Source organism: Ambystoma mexicanum, chromosome 2q (assembly GCF_040938575.1).
Source record: "Ambystoma mexicanum isolate Mex_15411 chromosome 2q, UKY_AmexF1_1, whole genome shotgun sequence".
Lineage (NCBI taxonomy): Eukaryota > Metazoa > Chordata > Amphibia > Caudata > Ambystomatidae > Ambystoma > Ambystoma mexicanum.
Window position 1 is genome coordinate 1,305,011,196 of NC_090924.1, and position 20,293 is coordinate 1,305,031,488.

The window sequence follows — 20,293 nt, forward strand, 5'->3', positions numbered from 1 at the left end:
TGATGAGTACATGGCTGGTTAGATTCAAAGTTTCAAAATGGCATATACAAAATTGCCCCCAAAATATGTTTATTGAGAAACAATGGGAGCTTTTTTGAAGGACATCAAATGGTTTCATGTTTAATGCAGTTGGCAAAAAAGGAATTATGCCATCTCCTTGGACAACTAGACCTTGTCCCACCAGCGGTAATAGGCAAATTTCCTCACTGGACATTGCCAGTGAAATATTCTCTAAATGTTTGTTGCTCAGACTCGTAACAATATCTTGAAGCTCTCCGAAAAGGGGTTTCAGAGGAGGGCTTAGTACAGTGGATGACTACTTCACTCTGAGCATCATAATGGACAAATATGGTAACGGTAAGGGATGGGGATTAATTATTGTTGGCTTTTTTTTTAGATGGAGAAAACATTTTATCTGATTGTTATAAACATAGTGCAGCATAATTCAAATTTTATTCAGATCCCTAATGGTTTATTAAATCTTATCCAACTGTGATACACAGACATCTCAGCATCTGTCCGATCTACAAGATCGAGGAATTATACATTGTTTACCCCACCAATAAAGGTGAAAAGCACGGATGCCAGTTGGCTCCAATGTATTCCTTTCAGACGTTGATTCTAGTACTTCTGTTTGGAAAGTTAATCCACCCTCTCTGAAGGGTACGTTTGATAGTATGCGTCTTCATGCCGAAGTCGCAGCAATTTTGGACTAAACCCCGGCAGGCTTCAATAAGGCCTGCTAACCACAAATGTCTATTTTGGGAACTATAGTTTGAAATGAAAAACAAAAATGAAGGTGTTTGGGAAAAGGGGGAAACCATGTAGCTAGTTTTTAAATTAATGTAGAGGTGAGGGAGCAGTCTCATTTTTATTTGAGCTTACACTTGCAATTAATGGTGCTTGGGTCAGTCATTTTCAGGAGACAGCTGAAAGGGAATCATTACGGATTAAAGGGATGTTTACAGTTTATTTAAAGTGTGGGGCATTCTGATTGGACAAATGCCTGGAGGTATATAACACAAAGCTCTGTTCAATGTTTTTTAGCAGCGAAATCTAGCATAGTTCAAATTGTCAAGTCCTTGAGGGCTTGCAAAGTAAATTCCTGTGCCAAATAGCAGGTCTGCCTGCAGACACACCTGGTAGCGCCATATGAGCTGAATTGGGGATGTTCAGTTTGAAGGTGTCATGGCAGCTAAGATGTTTTACTTATGTTTTAAAAGCACATCAGGGATTTTCTGCTAATCATACATTCAATTTCAGTGCAAGTGTGATTGCAGCTTCCGCTTGTAAAGAAAAATACTTGTAGTATGGGGGTGGGTTGTAAGGCACTGTCCATTTGGATAGGGGGTGGAAAATAACTAAATTTGGCACATTAAGTCAACTCATAATAGCTCTTAAAGCAAGAGCTTGTCCGATGGGGAAGAGAGGCAGATGTCCAAAATATACATAAGCTACCCTCTTTAGCTTTATATACAGACTTACATACACATATACGATGGTAAGGAGAAATCTGTGAAACACGATCCCCAGAATACAGGAGGCTGATGCTAATGGTATGTTTAAAATTACCCACCCCTCAATAAATTATGGTGTGCAGGAGGAAGCGCAAAGTGTGCCTGCAAAGTAGAAGTCAATGAAGATTTGGTTCATTTTCTGTTAATTTGTCATTGTTTCTCTGTTTTGCGTAATAGTGGACATACATGGGAGCGTATGGGAACGGGTTCTGTAGAGAGACATGATAACACTGATCATGTAGGCCGCTTTTCTGATTCGCTTATTGCTTGATGTGATTTGCACACTGAAGTAAACTGCACAGAGAATGGGAGTGTGTGGCTGGCTGACAAAACCCGGAGCAGACGTTGGGGTGGAGGCCATAGTTGGTGTGCTGCTTAATACTGGGGCCTTCTGTGCTCTCGTCCAACCTTTTCCCTCACCCTGTCCTGGTGCAGTTCATTGCGGTGCATTGTGGTGCAAATATCTTGGAACCTTGCTTCCTATGGCCTGGACCTAGAGTTGTGTTCCTCATGTTGGGACCAGTATGACCACACTGTTTTGCCGATTTTAGGCAACCGTCTCATGTTTGAAGGTACTGAAAGGGGTGGGGTGTTCAAATGTCATGTAGCTAGTAATGTCTGGAGGGTTCTAACAGGTAACTATGCAAAATCTGGTATAGATTGGTGAAACAGTGTGCAATTATATTAGGAACAATGCTTTGCCAAGCCACAAACACATTTTGACTTGTGCTGAAATCCGTGGAACAGGGTGTGGTGTCCAAATGTCATGCAGACAGTATTAGCTGGAGAGTCTTAACAGGTAACCATGCAAAGCTTGTGGACTTGGATAAGGAACAACGCTCTGCCACAAATCATGCCACAAACACTCTTTCACTTTTTTTTAATATATATATATATATATATGTATAGAATATAATGATCAGTGTTTTATGTATAGCTTGTTTGAACATGTTAAAGCTGCCTTTTGATTTTGTGCTTGTTCTATGAAAGGTTTATGAAATATTATGTTTGTTTTTAAATGTTTCTAACCTAATGGAGAAATATGATTAAATAAAGATTGATTGAGTAATACTGGCCATTACATGGTTGACTTTAAAGCTCACTTCACTGGGGCTTTGAACGTTACCTGCTAAGAATTATTTTGGCATCTAATATGGCGTTAAGCACCCGCTACAAGGGCTGGAATGGGTGGTAATGGCCCGGCGGCCCAAGATAAAAGGCAGAGCGAAGCAAAGGCTTTTAACTAGGCCCTGGGCTGTTACCACCTGTTGCAGCCCTTGGAACGGGCCTTAATGCCATTAGCACCTGTCCCATGGGCTGGGACGGGGCTAATTGAAAGTACACAGCATCCCATTCATGGAACAAAAAGACTGCTCAAAGATCGCCACCATGGAAAGGGAATGCGGGTCTCGATACATTTCCATGGCGGCCTCACACATGAGGAAAGGAAGAAGGAAGCAGAAGTGGGCCTCACGCACGAGTAAAAGAAGGAAGCAGCAGCAGTGGCAGCTGCGAGTGCCACCACCACAATGGGGTAAGTGGGCATAGGAGGTTATTTAAAAAGGGGCCCAGGGGTGTGGGAAAGATAGCAGGCAGAGGAGGTAGCCATCAGGTGGTTTGCAGGCAGAGGAGGTAGCCATCAGGTGGTTTGGAACGTGGGCTAACATCAGGAGATTGAGCCCGTGTTTCAGGCCTCCTGATCGGCTGACTCCCTCACCAATGGTGCTAGTGGCAAATAGTGCATTTAAAACTCACGGGGCCTGCTACATTGGTGAAAAGTGGATAGGAATACAAATAATTCCTTTCAAGGATTTGGAGCCTCTTTTCTCTGCTCAAAAGAGATTTTCCACAAGACTCGGTGGCAAACATTGGTCAACACTTTGAGCATTTAATGTCCACTTCATATAGTGGTGTGGTGGTGTTTTTGATTAATTAATTGGCTTGTTAATTTAAGTGTATTAACAATAACTTAATTGTATTGGAATATAGGGCAAATTAATTATGAAAAATGTGCCATGTTTTTACCTTATCTGCCCATTACCCAGAGTATCAAATTATGATGATGTTTCCATTAGGACGCTATGCAACAATAAATATAGGTGAGACTAAAATTAATATTTCCGATAAATATAATGCATGGTGGAATCAACCTTAAAACCTCACTTCTACAAAAGCAGTGCATACAAATTATTTAATAAAGGAAAGTTGGATATATTTGTCCATTATGCTCCTACTAGCTGTACAAAAGAACATAATATGACAATTTTCTCCAAGACACACACATGGTTAAATTATTTGTCAGCTTGGCAAAGTATCTGGAGTGGACAGTTATTTTTTTTAACAGAGACACTGCTATAATAAGGACACTTACCAAAAAATAGTTTGCATGGTGGCAACAAACACAAATCCTGCATGTATAAAAATAAGCCAGTTGGAACCACAGCAGGCTTATTGGCAACCATCCTTGCACAGTCCAGGACTCTGTCCTGGCTATATTGCTACTGAGGTCTCATCCCTTCAGCACCTCCTTTTAGGCCTCCGCACCATTGCCCAGAGCAACTGGCAAGCAACAATTTAGGGTGCCACGAGCAACATGTTGCTCCCGAGCTAGATGTTGGGGATCAGTGAGTTAGATAGATAGAATTGTGGTTATGATAGCTAAGATATTTCTATTTTTGATCAATTCTAATTGAGATAAGTTAATGAACCCATGTATGTTGAAAATGTATTTTGATGTAAAACCTAATAAATATAATCAACCTTTTTAAAAAAAAAGAAATGGGGGGGAAAATGAAATCTTACCACTACATCCTGTTCCCTTTCCTCCATACCTTGCAGGATATTCTGTCCTTCGGGACAGGACTAGACCACTTTTTGATGGCATAAAAAAATAGTGGCTTTTTTATTTTTTACGAGGGGCCAGCGCGTTTGGCTTAAGCCCTGCCTTCCTGAGCCACGACCAGCGTATTACCCTTCAGTCCTTTTCTCCACGTGGTTAGGATAGGACACACTTGGCAGTGCACGGTTTTCTTCTTACCCTGCTTTTTGTCAGTCAATTTGCCTTCCTGTCTCGGTACTGCAATAGTTTTCTTTTCTTCCACCTTATGAATTACACGACAGCTGACCTCACAATCTTTGACTCGAGTGTCTAGGCCCAGACCATTGTTGGAACGCATGCTTCTACTGCGACTCCCTCTCGGTCCGCACACTCGAAAGGCTTGTCAGATGGGAAGAGGTCTTCCACTGAGCTCCTGCAGTCCGCTTACAGGAATTTAAGAGGAAAGGAGAAACTGCCCGGTGAGTACTTTTCTTTTCAAAGACCCCTTCCCTGGCTCAATCAGTTCAGGGATGAGTCGTACAGACTCTAGCATCACCAGGACTTGCCCTAGGTGCCCCACTCGGGGTCTAAGCTGGATACCAGAGTTTCCTCCGAGGTTCTCCATCTGGTGGCTAAAGGTACTGGTGTTCCTCCCGAGGTTCCCCAGACATGGGCTAAGAAGTCTGCCATCAAGGTCGAAGATCCCTGTTCCAGGGCTAATAAAATCAGTTTGATATCCAAAGTTCCCCTCAAAGGGGCTAATCATTGTACTGGCCAGTCTGAGGGAGCGAAAATGGACAGACGCTAGCCTAAAGTCCATTTCTACCGGCTCTGCTGAGGATACCTCAAAAAGGGCTGAAGAACAATCAAAAGCTCCTAAAATAATGACCAAACCCACCATGGCCTCTGACAGATCTGTGACACATATCACCACAGAGTGTGTCAAAATGGCAGCCCAACCAGTGTTGATGATGTCTGCAGTTTTGTCTACGCCTTCATCTGCCTCAGGTACAGATGTCAGGCTCAAATCTGTGCCGTCTGCATCCCTGGGGGAAGAATTTGTAGTCTGAGAACGGGGTGGAATCCGAGAATGCCCCTTTCACTGATAATTTCTCTTCCTCCTACTTCGACACAGTTATACTACATGGACCATCTTGCCCGCCATTGTCAACGGAATCATGGAGGCTTAATACTTTTTACAGACCGGTCCCAACTCCACAGCCAAGGCAATCTTCGGAGAGGCTTTTTTTTTGCCGTTTCCAAAACCTGATGTACTTCGATCTGATGAAGACCTTGAAGACCTACTTTAAGGACCTCTTTAGGGAAGTTTTTCCCAAACCACTGGAACCTTCAAGACCAATGGGAGCAACGCCTCCACCTCCTACCTCTGAGGCCAGTAGAAGTTCCAGCTCTGCCCCCTTCTCCAGTGGAGTGTCCTCCTGGTCCGAAGGAGCCTACACCTGTGCCTCATGCTGCGTGCTTGTGCCCGCTTGCCAAAATTCCCTCCAAAAATGGTGTGGCGAATGTGCATGAAGATGAAGAGGTTCCGCCTTCGTCAATCGGGGCTTTTCATGACCGGGTGGATTATCTGTCCTATTTTAACATTCCGACTCCTGAACCTCCTACTGTACAGGTGGGTGTTTTGTAAGGAGCTCTTACTTTGAAGACACAGGAACGGTCTGGCCTTTTCCATCAAAGTGATGTTTTGGCTGAGGGGCAAGAAAGTGTGCTAAAAACCACACACAGGCCAACACATAAACAAAAATATAGACGCTTGATACAGGCTACAAGCATCTGAGGAAATCCTCCTAACCACATGTCGCCTCCCGTCTTCTACGGTGGTGGCAGCACCTACCCCCATTACAAGGCCTTGACATTGTCCTCCTCAGCATCACAAGTCTTTCCAAAGGAGGATAAGAGATTGAAGGAAGTTGGGGGGAGGGGAGTCTTTGCAAATGCGGCCATCCAGGTTCGTCAAGTAAATATCAAAGCCGTGCTGGCTGCAGCAAACTTAAAACTCTGGAATGAGCTTTCGAAATTCAAACAGTTAATTCTTCAAGACAAACTTGACCATTTCAAACCCAGTTTATGAGATGCCAGAGTTATGACTCTGGACCTGTTAGAGGCCATTGCACATCATATTGACACTTATGATTGGCGTTGATGGCACCTGCCAGGTGAGGATACACGCAACCATGTTCACTAAGGAGGTCCAAGAGAAGGTTCTGCATCTTCCCTTAGAGGATAAAGACCATTTCCACAGCTCTATTGATGATGAGTTGACAAAAACGCAGTGAGTACTTTGACAGCAAAATCGCTGTCCGTCCTCGCAAAACATCGAGCTGTGCCTCTTACCCCCAAAAATCAGACTTTCGTTCCAGATCCATTTTGGGGTTTCCGAGTTTTCAAGATCGAAAGTTGTTCAAGTCAGACACTCCCACAGCAGCCCTCAGTGCAAGCAGCAGAGAATGGGGGGTGGAAGATTTTTCTCTCACTCTGTAGCCTCCATCTCTGTAACCAATACCTCCTCTTTAGATAGAAATCCCGATGATGTTTTGGAATGGTTTCATTCTACTCTGGTAGGGGGATGCATCTCTTTACACGTGGAGGCCTGGTGGACCATCACAAAGGACCCTTGGGTTCTGTCAGTGACACGTTCGGGTTTCCGCCTTCCGCTCACACCAATTCCTCCATCCCGTCATTTTCAGTACCAGGTCCTCCCTTTCGGGCTGAGCTCCGCACCTAGAGTCTTCGCAAAGATTATGGCTGTGATAACCATGATTCCGAGGCTTTGCGAAGTCAATGGCTATCCATATTTGGATAACTGGCTCCTTGGGAGTCACTGTTCTCTGAAAGCAGCTTCACAAATGCATTTGTTACTTCTGCTTCTTTCAAACTGGGTTTGCCAGTGATCTGGAGGAAGTCTTCAATGACAATCTTGGAGCTCTGATTTTCATGGGTTTCCGATGGAACAGTCGGTGCCAAAATCTTTCTATTGGATGACAGGATGGGAACCCTGGGGCATATATGTTCCACATTTCTGAACTACACCCACAGGTTACCATGGTGGTGCAGAGACTTCTGGGCTTAATGGCTTCCCGCATCGCAGCCTTTCCTGTAGCAAGGTTAAAGATGAGAGACATACATAGATGATGCTCAGACAGAACTGGTCTGAACCAACAGACCCAGACTCCCAGTTGATGCTGGTGTCCCGAGAGAGGACTCCCGACCTTAACTGGTGGTTGAACGTCGCCAACCTTTCGGTGGGGACCCCTTTTTGGAACCATCTCCTCATATGACATTGCCAATAGATTCTTCCCTGCCCGACTGATTGGGGGGGCGCTACATCATCTGGAGGTGTTCGATCTGTGGTCGTCCTTGGACAGAGAACATAACATCAAATACTTCAAATTACTAGCAATTTTCCTAGCCTTGAAGGCTTTCCAGTCTAGTATCTACAACAAAAGAGTTTGAATCGGGACATAAAACTCAGTTGCAATGTTTTACTTGAACAAGCAGGGGGGGACAAATTCTTTGCCCCAGTCGGACCTTTCCCTTCAGATATGGGAATGGGTGGTATGGAAAGGAATTTGTCTGTAGGTGGTGCATATTCCTGGGCAGGAGAACACACCACAGACGGTTCCCTCAGTCGCCGGTCTACTGCAAACCACGAGTTGGAGTTAAACGATCAAGTTCTGTCCCAGCTCTTTTTCAAGTGGGGGATCCAAAGTGTAGACCTGTTAGAAGCACTGTCCAACAGGAAGCTTCCACTTAATGACTCTAGAGAGGGGCTGGTTCTAGGCTCCATGGTAGACTCATAGAGATTTCCTGGAACTAAATGTCGGCGTTCTCATTTCCTCTCCTCCCCTTGATTCATCTACTTTGCTGAAAGTATGGTTATCACACACCTGCACGCTGATCTTTGTAGCACCATCGTTGCTAGCCAGGTTCTGGTTTTCAGAGCTAGAGACACTGTCGGCCTCCATCGATCCACTTGCCGCAAACTCCCAATCTCCTGCACCAGTGCGACCAACAGGTGTGGCATCCCTCCCCACAATCTCTCAACTTGGCCTGGTTCCTGAAATCGGGTTGCTAGCTCAGTTGGCGACGGTGGACTTTAAATTGCTCACTTGGAAGTTGGCCTTCCTGGTTGCCATCACTTCAGCGAGAAGGATTGGCGAACTGCAGGTCATCTGCATTGAAGAACCCTTTATCATTCCATAGGAATAAGGTGGTGTTGCACACACACTTGTCTTTCCTCCCTAAAATCATTTCAAAGTTTCATATTAACCAGTCTATCACCTTACTGGGGTTTTTTTCCAGACCCCTCGTCAGGTGCAGAACGGGTCCTTCACAAACTTGACGTCAGGCGAGCTTTCAAGTTCTATCTTGATGTGACAAAGGAATTTAGAAAGTCTTCTCACCTTTTCGTGACATTCGGCAATTCAGAAAAAGGCACGCAGGCCTCTAAGGCCACAATTTCCCACTGGATTGTTTCCTGTATTATGGAAACCCACACAGTACAAGGCCTTCAGCCCCGCAAGGGCATCCATGCACATATAGTGCGGGGTAAATAAACCTCTATAGCTTTCCAAAAGTATGTTCCTTGGGAAACTTTGCCAAGGCAGCCACTTGGGCCTCCCCCATGGCATTCTGCAAACATTGCCTCGACCGCCACTCTAGAGCGGATGCTCAGTTCTTACAAGTGGTCCTCAAAAATCTCTTTAAGTAGGTGAGTTTTAATCCATCCTCCCAGTTCTATACATCTGTGCTTGTGAATCTTCCACAATTATGGAGGAAAGGGGATGGGACGTCGGAGTAAGGAAAAAGTTACTCACCGTAGTGACTAACGTACTGCTAGTCCATAGTCTTTCCTCCATACACCCGGCTGCCATCCCCTCTCAAAGGTTCTCTAATTGGTAACATGTCTAGTGTAGGGGAGGCATAGTATCACAAGTATGACACTGACACAATGGGTGCAATTTGTAAAACCTTTATTGAAGTTGTTGGGGCTGGAATAACTCCTACTTTGCCCTATAACTAAAATGGCAGTAGTCTCGACCATCAAACAATAAACAAAATAGTCCTAATGAAGTCTGTCAAATCAAAATGGCCTATGCTAACAAAACCTAATGCCTGCCCTATCTCTTGTACAAAAAATGTATACAGGAGAAATCTATGCAAAGGACAAATCAGTGTTCAAAAATAATAAATGTGGCTGAACCAGCTCTCCTCTCCACGTTAGACCTCACGGAGTAAGGTTGTCCATGTAGGCAGAATGACACACTCTGGCTCGGTTTTCAACGAAATAAACTGTTCATAAACGTGGATAGAGACCTGCCTGACCTTCCATGTTAAAGTATCTTTTCCTGACTTCCAAATAATGTTTCAACAAAAGTTCACGTAGGTCCCCTTCTGTCGGGCTCGGACCTCTCACACCAATGTTCACATAGGTCCCCTTCTGTCGGGATCAGAACTCTCACACCAATGTTCACATAGGTCCCCCTCTATCGGGCTCAGAACTCTCACACCAATGTTCACATAGGTCTCCCTCTATCGGGCACAGACCTCTCACAACAATGTTCACATAGGTCCCCCTCAGTCAGGATCAGACGTATCACAACAATGTTCACCTAGGTCCCCCTTTGACATGCTCAGACCTTTCACAACAAAGTTCAACAAAAACTTGCAAGTGGGCTCCTTCCCCCAAGTTTATTACTCTTCGGGTCTCCCTCTGTCTGGCTCGGACCACTTTTGAATGTCGAAGACTTTCGAATGTGCGTGGCTTTCTATACAGACCACTGCAGGACCACTTTAACTAAAGGTTCACAGGTTTAACTTTCACTATCCCCTTCTCTAGGAGTTAATTTAGCTTACTTCATTTTTGACGTTCATTCGCTTTATTGCTTCAAACAATGTACCTTTCACTGAGTCTTTCGAGGGGGCTACCGTTACTTAGTATTGCTCATTTCACAGCTGTCCTTACTTCAAAGTTTATTCATAAGTCTGCCTTTCTTTGCATCTCACAACACACGGGTGCAGCCTTTACTTGCAATATAATGTTGCTACTTCAAACTTTAACGCACACACCAGTCTCTCAGGTCGCTTTCCAACTCACCGGCTGTATGCATTTCTTTCTTGGTTTTAAGATTTCCAATTCACAAGTCCAGGTTAGTAATAGAGGCTTGACCTCACTTCCCAAACTCTGCCGTTCACAAGGGAGGGCCGCTGGCGTCCTTGAAACACAATGCAGCATGTGATCTGCCCTTCTCCACGTGTCTTTTGCGACCTGTCGGAGGCAATGATCTCCAGTCGGGAAGTCTTGGGGATTTCGACCCGCTGCTCTCGTCCCTTGGTCCGTCGCTCTGCCCCAGTAGGTTTGCTTCACTGTGGAAGTTCTGCTCATACTCGTGTTGCACCTTGCTTAGAGTGTGTCTGTAGCTTCTGCCTTTTATTCATATGAGGAGAGCTAATTGGTATCAAGTCTATGCACTTAGAGTCAAGTGCCTGACTTTGCTTGACTTGATTAGCGGGACATGTCCAGTACGATGTGTAAAAGTTAGTGTTGTTACTCTGTCATCCTCTTCCTCAGCCTAGTTTTTGAGTAAAAAGGAGGGGGGAGTTGGGACCTCAGAGAATCCTAAAAAATACGAGGGGTTAGAACTAATTGGCTGAATTCCAGCATCTCACCATCGGCTGCTTCTTGGGTTTTGCTTTCTACTTTCTTTTGACATTACTGCTTGGACTCTTGGACTTAGTCAAGCAGTTCGACAGCCTTTTTGGTTGGTGGCATGCCCCACTCCCATTCAGTGTGCAAGTACTCTCTAATCTCCCATGAGTATCGAGTAAGGGGGATGGGACTTAGAAATCAGTTAAAGTTACTCACTTTAGTAATGTGGTACGCCTAGTCCTCTTTCGTTCATACGCCCTCCACTTTCCCCGCTAAACTCGGCATCAATCGGTGACTGCAGAAAGGATAGAAAATTAACAGCTGGCTGCCTCCCTCACTCAGGGATAGAGAAAGCGAAATAGAGTTGGGGGGGGCAGATTAGGGGGCACTGCTTTACCTCTCAAGAGAGCCAGAGAGGATAACAGAGAAAACCTATGTTCGCCCTCCAAGCACCGTGTTGAAGGTCAGTCTGCTGAGGACTACTTGATGGAAGTAATGGAAGCGGTGGTGTTATCAATTGGAATAGACAATGGTGCTGGAAATGAAACGGGAACATGCAAAGATTAAAAGACATACTTATGAACTGGGCTTCTGAATCTGAGATTTCAGACCAGGAAAGTTATTCTAGAAGGGCACACGTTGGAATTGTTGCCTTTCCTGAGGATGTTGAGAGGGGTAGACCAGCTGAGTTTCTACAAAAGACCCTTCCTCGGATTTTGTATTTGCCCGTAGCAAACTCTTGAATTCAAAGGGCCCACTGTGCTCTTGTTTCAAAACCTCTTAAGGTTAATCCAATAATATAAATGTTAATGAAAAGGGCCAGAGACATGGGCGAAATTAAATGGGTGACCACCGAAATATCCAGTTGTCCAATGGTTTTGGAATGGATGTCGCTCAGCGGAAGCTTTGGGGGGAAAAGGTTAGCTAAGGAGAAGAAACTGCAATACTACATGGTGTATGTATCCTGCTAATGTAAGAACTGTTGTTGAAGAGAAAACCTATTCCTTTTCTGACCATGAGAGGACACTGCAGTTCATGAAAGAAGTGTAGTGGTGAAATAATGGTTTTTATCACTTGCATCATGTGTTTGCTGACATTGTTACTACAGATCTGTTCGCGTTTTTTTAGGGTAAGATGCTCATGATTATGATATATTTTTATTTTTTAATATTAATTTCTTTATTTGATTTGGTTAAACATTTTAACCTTTTCAAAAACAAGAGAATACATAAAACGAGAACTAATTTTACATTAAAAGCTACAATATCGCATCAACCTAAATCTCCATACAAATTCACATATTTTGTTTATATATCAATAAGCTTAAAAAGAATTATAAGAATTAAAACCATATTTAAAATTCCAACAATTCATTAACTATTCCTTTTTCAAAGATTCAGTCTACTTAAAAAAGATACTGCAGCTATACTCAAAGAGATATGATCAGCGTTGAATATTCTCACCCAAATTTCATTACACTAAAGAGAATTAAAGATTCCTAACAATTTATAAAAGCACTCCTTCATAAGTTGAAACAAAGCTGGCATTCTGTAAAAAGGTGCTTTAGAGTTTAATTTGCCTGATTAATGTAGAGGTGAGGGAGCAGTCTCATTTTTATTTGAGCTTACACTTGCAATTAATGGTGCTTGGGTCAGTCATTTTCAGAAGACAGCTGAAAGGGAATCATTACGGATTAAAGGGATGTTTACATTTTATTTAAAGTGTGGGGTATTCTGATTGGACAAATGCCTGGAGGTATATAACACAAAGCTCTGTTCAATGTTTTTTAGCAGCGAAATCTAGCATAGTTCAAATTGTCAAGTCCTGGAGGGCTTGCAAAGTAAATTCCTGTGCCAAATAGCAGGTCTGCCTGCAGACACACCTGGTAGCGCCATATGAGCTGAATTGGGGATGTTCAGTTTGAAGGTGTCAGGGCAGCTAAGATGTTTTACTTATGTTTTAAAAGCACATCTGGGATTTTCTGCTAATCATACATTCAATTTCAGTGCAAGTGTGATTGCAGCTTCCGCTTGTAAAGAGAAATACTTGTAATATGGGGGTGGGTTGTAAGGCACTGTCCATTTGGATAGGGGCTGGAAAATAACTAAATTTGGCACATTAAGTCAACTCATAATAGCTCTTAAAGCAAGAGCTTGTCCGATGGGGAAGAGAGGCAGATGTCCAAAATATACATAAGCTACCCTCTTTAGCTTTATATACAGACTTACATACACATATACGATGGTAAGGAGAAATCTGTGAAACACGATCCCCAGAATGCAGGAGGCTGATGCTAATGGTATGTTTAAAATTACCCACCCCTCAATAAATTATGGTGTGCAGGAGGAAGCGCACAGTAGAAGTCAATGAAGATTTGGTTCATTTTCTGTTAATTTGTCATTGTTTCTCTGTTTTGCGTAATCGTGGACATACATGGGAGCGTATGGGAACGGGTTCTGTAGAGAGACATGATAACACTGATCATGTAGGCCGCTTTTCTGATTCGCTTATTGCTTGATGTGATTTGCACACTGAAGTAAACTGCACAGAGAATGGGAGTGTGTGGCTGGCTGACATAACCCGGAGCAGACGTTGGGGTGGAGGCCATAGTTGGTGTGCTGCTTAATACTGGGGCCTTCTGTGCTCTCGTCCCACCTTTTCCCTCACCCTGTCCTGGTGCAGTTCATTGCGGTGCCTTGTGGTGCAAATATCTTGGAACCTTGCTTCCTATGGCCTGGTGTCATGATGCCTGCCCCCGCGAAACCAGACCAGGCCCAGCAGCCCTGGTAGCAGGCATCACGCCATTTGGAGCATGCCCAAAAGCCCCAGTTAGGGGCTGTTTGGGTGCAGTCCTGGTCCCTTTAACGCCAGGCTCATAAGAACAAAGTCGGCCCTGGCGCCATAGGCGCAAGGCTCATTTATGAGAACTTACCTAAAGCAGACCATGCTGCTTACACACCTGATGCAGACCATGCTGCATGAAGACCTAAGCCAAATGAGGCTTAGGAGGGACTATTTTAATGCAGGGACTATTTTCTTACCTGGGCGGGGCAGTGGAAGAATACTTACCTGGGACTTCCTCTAAAGCTATTTAAGCCACGCCCGTACAGCCACACGTGCTTCGCGTTGTTCTGCAGTAGCAGCGTAACGCTCACCGTGCTTGCAGCAGCTTCCAGTCTTCTGCCACGCCCGTCTACACTCCGGAGCTCCTGAACCCTGCAAGGAAAACAGAAGGAAAGGTTAGAGCAAGAGTTTATTCATACTCACCTGAATCCTGCATCTTCCCGACTTGGACCTGGAAGAAAGAATCCATTAGTCGCTCTTGCCGCGCCTCCTGCAACGCCGCGCTGAACTCACCTGTTGCCATTTTCAGCATTCCATCACACTCATCTTCAGTCCGCGGCCGCTCTTCATCACCTATGGACATAAAAACAATAAGGTGAGCAACAGAGAGTTATCTAAGGCAACAAATGCAAATATTAAGACTTACTTGAGATCACCGGGGATACTCACCTAATCTCGGGTCGGCGCGACCTTTTCTGCATATCCGCCGCACCCCGGCCCCTATGGGGAAACATTCCGCTACAGACTTACCCGGTTGCGGTAAACACTTCAATCCACGGATCTTCCTCCGAATGGATGCCTGAAAAGGAAAAAGACCACAGATTAGAGCAAGCTTCCCTCTTTATTCCGAACAGCTTTTATAAACACTTACCTGCGCATCTCTGGTTGCCACATGAACTCTTTCCAGATCCATAAGGGCAACCTAGGGGAATTGGACAGAGTGAATTCCAGACGTTTTGAACTCTTATAACTATTACCTCTACGGAGTCAACTCTGTCTGCAACTCGCCAACTTCCCACACCAGTGAGGCAACTGGTCATCTACGCGCCCCTGCACTTGAAGCAGGATGGAGAGTTCATCTTTCCAGATTATCAGGTGAGAATCTAAAGGAGTCCCAAAGTAATTCATGGGGAGAAGGTGGGGTTAAGCTTAAACCTCACAGGTGGTTAATTCCCCTTTCTGCATTACAGAAGAGTATTCATACGAGCCACACAGACCAAGCTGGGTGGCCCGGTCTACTCCGTCATCTCGGCGCTCCGAGTATCACTGGAAGAAGTAACATCAGGCCGGTCCAGATCAACGCCCCCGTGGACACTAGGTGAGCGTAACAGAACGCGAAGCCTACCCACAACAAGCCACCTGGGCGTTATGGAGACCTCAGAGACGGATCAATTAGCCCAATTATTAGGGGAGCTAAGGGCTGAAGTGCATGCCGCCCGCCAGGAAACTAATGCCCTTAGGAGGGAGCTGATAGTTTCGAAAGAGCGAACGGATGATCTAGCCAGACAGTTATTGCAAAATCAAGCTGGGCAAATGCCACTGCCTGGCCTCGGGGCAGGTCCAGCTCCTGTGTCATCGAGCAACCCTGTTCAAATACACTTACCAGGGGCCGTTCCATTGGCTCCACCCAAACGTTTTTCCGGAGACCCAAAAAGGTTTGCCGTATTCATGAATCAGTGCCGCTTACACTTCTTATGCAGACCTGCAGCCTTTCCGAATGATCAAGCCAAGGTAGCCTTTGTGCTGTCATACCTCAGCGGCAGCGCAGCAGACTGGTCCATTCCTCTAGTTAATCAAGATGACCCCATTCTTCGGGATTTCCAGGGATTTCAAACAAGCATGGAAAGACTATTTGCTCGACGCTCCCAGGGTCAGGCCCTGGATAACAAACTCTTATCCCTACGACAGGGGAATCAGGATCTTCTTTCCTACATTGCAACCTTTAACAGATTAATAGTGAAAACTGAATGGCCAGAAGTAAAAAGAATCACATTGTTCCATCGAGGGCTTCGAGGAGAACTCAAAGATGTCTTGGCCCAGATCGTGAACCCGTCTCAAGATTTTACCGAATATATAAATTTGGTGGTCCAACTTGATCATAGACTTCAAAATAGGAAGGCCGATAAAGCCAGGTTTGAAAACAGAGTCTTGGTCAGAACTCATACCAGCCCCAAAGGGGCAGAGACTTCAGAACCCATGCAAATCGGAGGGGTGAGAGGACCCTTAACTCAGAAAGAAAGAGATAGAAGGCGACAAATGCAGCTATGCCTATATTGCGGGAATTTAGGTCATTTTTTGCTGAACTGCCCCATAAAACCGCCCAAAAAGGTGGTGGGGGCTGTGGATAAAAACTCTGACTCGGGAAACGATCCCGCCCGACAAGCGTAGAGGTCCGCTTGCCGAGCTCGAAGACGGACACTCAGACCTCGCATTTCACCATTCCAATGATCCTCGTAGATCCGGAACAGCCATCTCGGATGCACGCGGTAAAAGCGTACGTAGATAGCGGAGCCATAGGAAACTACGTGGACCGTGAACTGGCTTCCAGGATGAACCTGCCTCTCGCCCAGAAACCCACTCTAGATGTCATTACCACAGTTGATGGAACGGAAATTGCCTCAATCCCGTAACTCACTCCACCGCAGAAATGACATTGCTGGTGCAGGATGGGCACCGAGAGACTTTGGTGTCTGATTTAATCAAGGCTCCGCAGTTTCAAGTAATACTGGGGATACCTTGGTTGGAAAAACATAATCCTAGTATCGATTGGCGAGAGAAGAGAATTACCTTCCCGGAATGTGCGCACACCTGTTACCCAAGAAAATCTCAGAAGACGGTCCTGGCTTCAGTAACTCCAGCTACCATACAACTACCTACAGAGTATCTAGAGTTTCAAGATGTCTTCCAAAAAGAACAGGCAAATACCTTGCCCCCACACAGATCATATGACTGTCAAATAGACCTCATACCAGGCGCACAACCTCCCTGCAGCAGGATCTATGCCCTTACGGAGCCCGAAAATCTTCATTTACGTCAATACCTGGACCAATACCTTGCTAACGGTTTTATTCGCCCATCTAAATCCCCAGCATCTTCTGCTTTGTTCTTCGTGCCAAAAAAGGAAGGCGACCTCAGAACGTGCATAGACTATCGCGCACTGAACCAAATAACCATTAAGAATCGGTATCCGTTGCCTTTAATTCCGGAATTACTTGACCAAGTAAAAGAAGCCCGCATATATACTAAACTAGACCTCCGGGGGGCGTATCATTTGGTACGTGTCAAAGAAGGCGACGAGTGGAAAACTGCTTTTCGCGCGAAGTATGGATTATTTGAGTACCAAGTGATGCCTTTTGGATTATGCAACGCGCCGGCAGCCTTCCAGTTTTTCATGAACAATGTCTTTAGAGAACTTATCGATGTTTGTGTCGTCGTTTATATTGATGACATCTTAGTATACTCCTCATCAGAATCTGATCATATCAAGCACGTCCGAGCAGTGTTAGAAAAGCTACGCCAGTACAAACTATATGCCAAATTGGAGAAATGCGTTTTCCACACCACTGAAGTGGAATTTCTAGGATTCATTTTAACCCTGGGAGGAATCAGGATGGATACACGAAAAGTGGACGCAATTCTCAAATGGCCTTCGCCAAGCTCTGTCAAAGGAGTACAGAGCATGCTTGGTTTTGCCAACTTCTACCGCAGGTTTATTCCAGACTTTTCGCAGATTGTTCATCCCATCACAGCACTCTTGAGAAAAAACAAACGCTTTGTATGGACAGACGAAGCTGAAAGCGCCTTTCAAGAATTAAAGGCCAAATTCACATCTGCACCGATCCTAAGACACCCACGTCCTGAACTCCCGTACATAGTGGAGACTGATGCATCCAGTTTAGCAATGGGAGCCGTCCTTTCTCAAAAAGATCCCGAAACAAACCAGATTCACCCAGTGGCCTTTTGGTCAAAAGAGTTCTCGGCTGCTGAATTAAACTATGCCATTACTGATAAGGAGCTGTTAGCGGTCAAGTCCGCCTTCAAAGCTTGGCGACACTATCTACTCGGAGCCATGCACACCATCACGGTTATCACCGATCATCGAAATTTACAATATCTAAAAACAGCCAAAGCCCAGTCTTCACGTCAACTCCATTGGGCATTGGTTTTTGCCGAATTTGATTTTGTAATAACTTATCGGCCCGGTTGTAAAAATGGGAAAGCGGACGCCTTATCCCGTATTGGAATGGGTGAGACTGAAGTGACCCTGGAACCTGTACCCATAATCCCTGACCAGATAATTCTTGGTATAACTTCAGTACAGACACTGGAAGACATTCAAGGGATTGTCCGGCAGCTCTTTGATCCTCAAGCCCTACAAGATTGGGCCAAGAAAGGCCCAGATTTCAGCATCACCAATGAACTACCATATTACCGAGGACGTCTATTTCTGCCACAAAAAGAACTACAAGAACTAGTCATCTCCCATTATCACGATACGTTACTAGAGGGACACCCCGGTATTACAAAGACCGAAGCTAAAATCAAGAAACAATTCTGGTGGCCCACCTGGCGAAAAGATATTAAGTCATTTGTCCTATCTTGTGGCATCTGCGCCCAAAACAAAAGTCAAAGAAGAACACCAGCTGGGCTATTACAGCCTATGGACATCCCACCGATTCCTTGGCACACCTTGTCATTAGACTTTATCACGGATCTACCCCCGTGTAACGGTTTCAATACTATCCTAGTAATAGTGGACCTTTTTTCTAAAATGGCCCACTTTAATCCCTTAAAAGGGATACCCTCAGCCTCAACCCTGGCCAAGGAATTTCTTGAAAACATCGTTCGTCTACACGGTTTTCCATCTGTGTTAATTTCAGACCGAGGAAGTCAATTCATCTCTCATTTCTGGAAAAAATGCTGCCAACTGGCACAAATAGATGTCAGGCTTTCCACTAGCCACCATCCCCAGACCGACGGCCAAACAGAGAGAACTAATCAGACTCTCGAACAATATTTACGCTGTATGCTACATCAGTCTGAAGGCAATTGGAAGGACACCCTATGGATCGCTGAATATGCGTACAATAATTCAGTGCACTCAGGAATTGGGCACAGTCCCTTTTTTACCATATACGGACATCATCCCCGAACCTCGGAGTTGGATTCACCCCAGCATTTAGAGATGCCCGCAGTAGATCATCTTCACACAGTCATTACTCAAACCTTTAAGGAAGCAACAGAACATTTACGAAAGGCCAAGGAAAAATACAAGAAAAACGCTGATCAGCTTAGAAGAGAAGCACCACACTACCAGATAGGGGACCAAGTATGGCTATCTACTAAGCACATTCCTCTCAAAGGAAAACGGACCTTTAATCCCAGGTACTTGGGGCCTTACTCCATCAAAGCCATTATTAACCCGGTGGCTGTCGAGTTGGAACTACCTGCTCATATGCGAATCCATCCCGTCTTCCACGTGTCTCTTTTGAAACCAGTGCAACCAGGAACTAGGCTAACCGACCCACCTGAACCTATCCTCATAGACGGAGAACCCGAATACGAAATCAAGAATATTTTGGACTCAAAAAGAGTGAGATCTAAACTCTTTTATCTAATTGACTGAAAAGGTTATGGTCCGCAGGAAAGGTCTTGGGAACCTAGTGACCACGTGCATTCACCTCGTTTGGTGAAGAGGTTCCACCGGGAATTTCCAGACAAACCACGGCCAAGGAGAGGAATGACTTTGGAAGGGGCCTTGAGGGGGAGTGCTGTCATGATGCCTGCCCCCGGGAAACCAGATCAGGCCCAGCAGCCCCAGAAGCAGGCATCACGCCATTTGGAGCATGCCCAAAAGCCCCAGTTAGGGGCTGTTTGGGTGCAGTCCTGGCGCCTTTGGCGCCAGGCTCATAAGAACAAAGTCAGTCCTGGCGCCATAGGCGCCAGGCTCATTTATGAGAACTTACCTAAAGCAGACCATGCTGCTTACTCACCTGATGCAGACAATGCTGCATGAAGACCTAATCCAAATGAGGCTTAGGAGGGACTATTTTAATGCAGGGACTATTTTCTTACCTGGGTGGGGCAGTGGAAGAATACTTACCTGGGACTTCCTCCAAAGCTATTTAAGCCACGCCCGGACAGCCACACGTGCTTCGCGTTATTCTGCAGTAGCAGCGTAACGCTCACCGTGCCTGCAGCAGCTTCCAGTCTTCTGCCACGCCCGTCTACACTCCAGAGCTCCTGAACCCTGCAAGGAAAACAGAAGGAAAGGTTAGAGCAAGAGTTTATTCATACTCACCTGAATCCTGCATCTTCCCAACTTGGACCTGGAAGAAAGAATCCATTAGTCGCTCTTGCCGCGCCTCCTGCAACGCCGCGCTGAACTCACCTGTTGCCATTTTCAGCATTCCATCACGCTCATCTTCAGTCCGCGGCCGCTCT